Raw genomic sequence first — 5,646 nt, 5'->3', positions numbered from 1 at the left:
ATTTTTAGCATATTTGCAAGCATACCCTCTTGTCCAATAAAGGAATGATAGGTTTTGCTTTGCTGTAGCCTTGTTCTTTATTGATTTAACTTATATCAGCATATTAATTTGCACACAAACAAACCCTCTGTCGCTCCCAGAGACCATGAAGGTGATTAGGCAGTTCCGTGAGAGCCAGTTGCTGAGATATGTTGGTAACAGTGAGAAAGAGAATTTGATAAGCATAGGGAAGTTGGAGAAGCTTGTTCTCTGACACTGGTAGACAGGCAAAGGAAGACAAAGGAGCTCCCAAATATTAGAGCACCAGAAGAGAAGGCACTCATGCCAGGGGATCAATGGAAAAGGCTGTACACTAAAATTAAGCACAGGAGGATTATCCCTGAGAACACCTGCTCTAGATGGAAACCCATATCCCCCACAACTTTATCTTGACTACTTAGGCTGCTGTTCATTCTGTGTGCACACCATGGGCTTATGAAGGCCTCTGATGGGACAGTGCAATATCATCTCAAGCTGGCTTAAATTTACAGAGCCCCAGAAATGAGCAGCTCTGGTCTCTTGCCCTGGAGCTGCAGTGTCATATTGTCCCATATCATAGAATCACTAAGGTTTGAAAATACCTCCAAGATCATTGAGTCCAACATGTGATGGAATGACATCATGAGAAGGACACCATAGGACTAAGTGCCATGTCCATTCATTCTGTAAACATGTCCAGGGACAATGCCTCCACCATCTCACTGGGCAGCCCATTCCAATCTCTAATCACTCTTTCAGTGAAAAAAGTCTTGCTGAAGTCCAGCCTAAACTTCCCTAGGCACAGCTCAAGGACATTTCCTCTCGTCCTTGTCACTGGTTGCATGGGAGAAGAGCCTGATCCTCACCTTGCTACGCTCTCCTTTCAGGTAGTAGTAGATAGTGATGAGGTCACCTTCCTTGTGCCTCCCCTTCTCCCAGGCTGAACTACTCCAATTCTCTCAGCTACTCCTCACAGGACTTGTGCTCCAGACCCTTCACCAGCTCCACTGCTCTTCTCTGGACTGATTCCAGGTTCTCAACATCTTTCTTCTCGTGAGGGGTCCAGAACTAGATGCGGAATCTGAGGTGCAACTTCACCAGTGCCAAATACTGAGGGGCGGTTTCTTTCCTAGTACTGCTTGACACTATTTTTAATACAGAGCAGGATGCCATTGGTCTTTTTGGCCACCTGGGCACACTGCTGGCTCATGCCTCTGTTCTCCCTCATCCCTGTCCCTTGTTTCCACCCATGCTCTATTCCCAGCTCCACCCTAGCAGTATATCTGTGTAGGATACATTTCACAGGACTCCTCTTCAGAAAGTTAAGTAATTCTCAGATGAGGAAAGGCGTGGGTGGGAAACATAATGTATCTTGGGGGAAGGCAGAAATGGGATGTGGACAAAAAAAAAAAAAAAAACAAAAACCAAAAAAAAACCCCAAAAAGCAGAACAGAGGCAGAGAAAGACTGGTTCCTGTGACATCCTAGGACAACTAGTTAGTAAAACTAGGAACTGAACTTAGCATTTATCTAAGTTTTTTATCTAAGTTTTTTATCTAAGGTGCAGTATCCACTTCTAATGTTGAGGTAACCCTTCTGTGTGGGAAAACACTGCTCCAAAGCTGATAAGGTTCCAGCCCAAATTCCTTAGCACTGAGTGAGGTGATTATGAGCCTGTCTGACAAAAGTTTGCCAGCTTCAAAACCTCATCAAGTTTGCTTTAACTTTCCTAAAGCCATTCTGGGAAAGTGAGCCTTTCAACCTACTTAGGACACATTACCAAACATGAGCCACCTTTCACTCCTTCTGGCACAAACCAGATGCCATTGCAGGGAATGAAGAGTTGTGCCCAGTCAGACCAAGCCCAGCACAGATGCCCAGTGCAGGGAGCCCACCACACTCCTGATTCCTCATCTGTTCCATGGCACAGAAGCACCACATCTGCACTTGTGCTTTATGGAGTAAAAGTCATCCCTGACCTGAGAGAAAACACAAAGCCTAACTTTTTAAATAAGCCCTTAGTCTTTAATAAATAGGAAATTGGGAAATAAAGTTTTATTTATTTAATAAGTTACAACAGTATGGAATGAATTCAGACATCTGAGAGGAGAACATTCCTTTGTAAATACTGAGCATTGTCAAGGACATGCTACAAGGGCTGCAGATGGCACACTGTCAGCAATTCTTTTTAGATAAACTAGGGCAGGAATATCTTTGCATTCACCAAGGGAAATGCAGCAAACTTCAAGAAATAGAGAGAACCTTTTGAGCTTTTCTAAATGGAAATAAAAAAGGTGAAGTGATGTGGCCTGACTGTGGAAGAGAAACACCAACAGGCAATGGACTCCCTTTGTGGGTCTCAACCTGAAACTCAGCCAAGGCAGGTGCTAAGCCAAACCCACATCCTCTGCTTGATTCACTCAACTTGAGGAGAGGTTTGAATAACAGAACAGCATAAATAATGGTGGAAAACAGGCAGTCAAAGAGAAGGACTTGGCTGCTCTTGTTCCTAAATCTCAAGATTAACTTGAAAACCATGGGACTGCTATTAAAAAATAAAAAGAGTGAGCTCTATTTTTAACATACTCTGATTTCTCTATTTGCAGAGCAAAAACACTTCCAGTGTTTTTAACTTTCATAATTTTCAAGTGCTTCAAACAGTATTTTCAATTACTTCTCAACAATGCTGTACCTTGAAATGCGTTTCTTAAGTGAAAGTTGAGATTCTTCTTTAATCACTTGAAAATGCAAGCAGGGACATCAGCACTTTCTTTTATATTTTAGGTCCTGTTTTACAGGACATCAAATGCTATGAAACTCATGATAAATACACCAGACTTGGCAACACAGCACTGATGAGAAAAGAAATAGCAAACCAGCAACCATGTTGAAATAAGGCTTCTTTCCTGTAATATCAAGAGAGACCTTTCAACCTCTTCCAGTCCAGTATTAAGGATTTTGTAATACGAGATAAATCTGGCAGAGAGTCACAGCATGACCTAAGCAGAGAGATACCAAGAAAGCTGAAGGGAAGCTAGTCTGTGGCTGAAGTAGAAGATCTGGGAGAAGACCAGCTGGCTCTTTAGAAAACTTACTTAGACTTGACCCTTAACTCTCTGCCACTGAATTTTTTCTGTTTTAAAACTTGATTTCAAGTCCCTATTTATTGCATTAGCTTCAGGTTACTGTACTGGCCTGCGTATTTAAGGCTACAGTACTGTTTGCAATCAGAGAGTATGAACATCTCTGGTAGTGGCACTTTGTGCCAGAGTTGTTGGTGTGAACTGTAGGCAGGAGGAGCTCTGCTAATAACTCTCCTGGTTTTGAAAGACAGTTGTCTGCCAAGGAAAGCTAGAGCCTCCCTTGGAATGGAGAATGTAAACCCCCTTTGAAGCCTCCAAATTATTATAATTTTGCAATTAGGGGCTTCCAGGCAAAGATATGGGAATAGGAGTAACAGTTCTTTACTAGGGATATTAAAAAGGGAAAATACAAAAGTAGTAGTACAAAAAAACAAGAAAGGAAGCAAACAAAAATCCTGGAAAAAACCCTGACAGAGTCAGGGATACGACCTGGCACCCTGTTGCTCAGGGTGTTGGAAGTAGTCCAGATAAATCCTCCTGGAGTAACAGATGCGGTTCTGTGGAGTAGAGGTGGTCCTGTAGAAAGTCCAGTGGTGATGAGATGGGTTCAGTCTTCCTCTGGGAATCCGGTGGAAAACCAGGATCCCTTGTGTCCTTCAGTCCCAGTTTTTATCTAGCTAGGAACAGTTGGCTCCCCCTCTCCACTGTGTGGAGCACCTCACAATGGGATGATGGAATGTGTCATGTCATTGGTGGGCCCTAATGGCCCATTATCAGAAGATGTCCCCCTGGAGGATGGAGGGGTGGTGAAAGAGGTAAGAAACACTGCCCCACCTGGATTTAATGGCTGGGCCATTATCAGAAGGCATCTGCCCCCCTCTACCCTGAAGTTACAAGAGAAGGAGAAAACAGGTTCTATCTCAGAGAAAAATGAGGGGAATGACAAGAACCAGAGCAAAAATAATAAAAGAGACATGAAGCCACCTGAAGAATATGCCATTATGTAATTTCTTAAAATAAATGCATGCTCCTCTATTTTAGGAGATGAAATGACTAGGATAATTTAATACCAAAAATGATTTTGGAGAAAGCTCCCCAAATAACTTTGAAAAGAAAAAGCCAGCACAGTACATCAAATACCATCCTTGAAAAGCAGAGGAGTTGCCAATTGAAGCAGAATCAACTGATAATGTTGATATAATTATTTTAATCTGTGTTTGGAGCTCTTAACCCTTGACCAAAGAAAACAGAGAGATAAGAACTGAAGAAGGAATAAGCCAACAATGAAGTGAAAGTAGAAGGAGGAGGTGTGATCTCAGGTTAAGAAAGTGACAAGAACAAAAGCAAATAAATTCTCAACAAACTAATGAAAATGGGCCTGTGGCACAACCTGTGGCCTTTGAACTGAAATTCTAGTTTTCCATGGTTGTGTGAGGCGGCGTACAAGGTTTTGCCTCAGTTAGTATAAACATATTGCTCAGACTACTTTAGAGGCTGAAGTTATTTAAGACTCTGGCTTGGGTTCAGACCCCTGTTAAAGTGAAAAATCTTTGACTTGGAAATGGATATATTCATCACCAACAGAAGATCCTGCTAGAATAAATAAATAAATTTGGACCATGATCTTACAGGGAAAATAAGATGTAATAATAATTCCTCCTTTATTTATCTTTATTTTACTTATTCAAAGTGAATTTGACACTGATGGAGAATTTGAGGTGGCCTTGAAGAAATTTATCAATATAAGAAAGCACTTTTCTGTCACATATTTCTGCCTTCCTTTGGGGCCTAGGGGACCTCCTTGAGGTCTAGGAGAACTGCTGAGTGTCTGTGGCTTATTCAACAACAGCTGTATTGCTGAGGCAAGTAACAAGGGGCATAACTCTAGCTGCCACCACTTCTCTTCTAGAAACTGACTTATGACCATAAAAGTAATTCAAGATCAACAATGAAATAGTTATTGAATTGTAACAGACTTGTAGTTGTTACACTGAACTGTATCATCATCAAGAAGAATTTCTTCCCCAAGGATTTTATTTGCTTGAATGTGCTGCACTGGGTTGGAAAAAATCACCTACTCCAATATATTTAATTACAATTCAGAGAGAGAATTAGATGAGACAAGACTGATGTAAACATCCTTCTGTACTGCTTAGAAATGTTAAACCTGAACATTTTTAGCATCAAAACATGCAGTTTGCTCTTTGGCTGGTTCAACATTACCTGCTTTCCAGGTGCCTCTGACATCTGCTTTTGCTGCAGATAGGAACTACAGCACACACATCACAGACTCTGCACTTAACACTGCAGCACAGAAAATATTGCACTCACAGCCCAATAACCTGAGCCATCATTTGCAGTTCCTTTCTGCATTATTTAACAAAGCAGACAAGAGGAAAAGAGCTCTGAGTAATTAAGTGCTGTTTGGCAGGCACAGTAAATACATAGATCTCCATGACATTAATTTTAAATGGTGACTGAGAGTGCTTTGGTGCTCTGCACCCACTTCATACAGATACAGCACAGACACAAGATCACCAGCAAGA

At 41.6% G+C, this 5,646-nt stretch overlaps 1 long non-coding RNA gene across 1 annotated transcript in view; it reads right to left on the bottom strand.

Moving 5' to 3' along the window:
* LOC120749610 (uncharacterized) overlaps positions 1–5,646 on the bottom strand; it is a 251,744-nt gene that overhangs the window by 120,247 nt on the left and 125,851 nt on the right. The window lies entirely within an intron of this gene.

Source organism: Hirundo rustica, chromosome 2 (assembly GCF_015227805.2).
Source record: "Hirundo rustica isolate bHirRus1 chromosome 2, bHirRus1.pri.v3, whole genome shotgun sequence".
NCBI classification, from domain to species: Eukaryota; Metazoa; Chordata; class Aves; order Passeriformes; family Hirundinidae; genus Hirundo; species Hirundo rustica.
The sequence above is the reverse complement of the archived record's forward strand: the minus strand, read 5'-3'. Positions and strand labels throughout refer to the sequence as shown.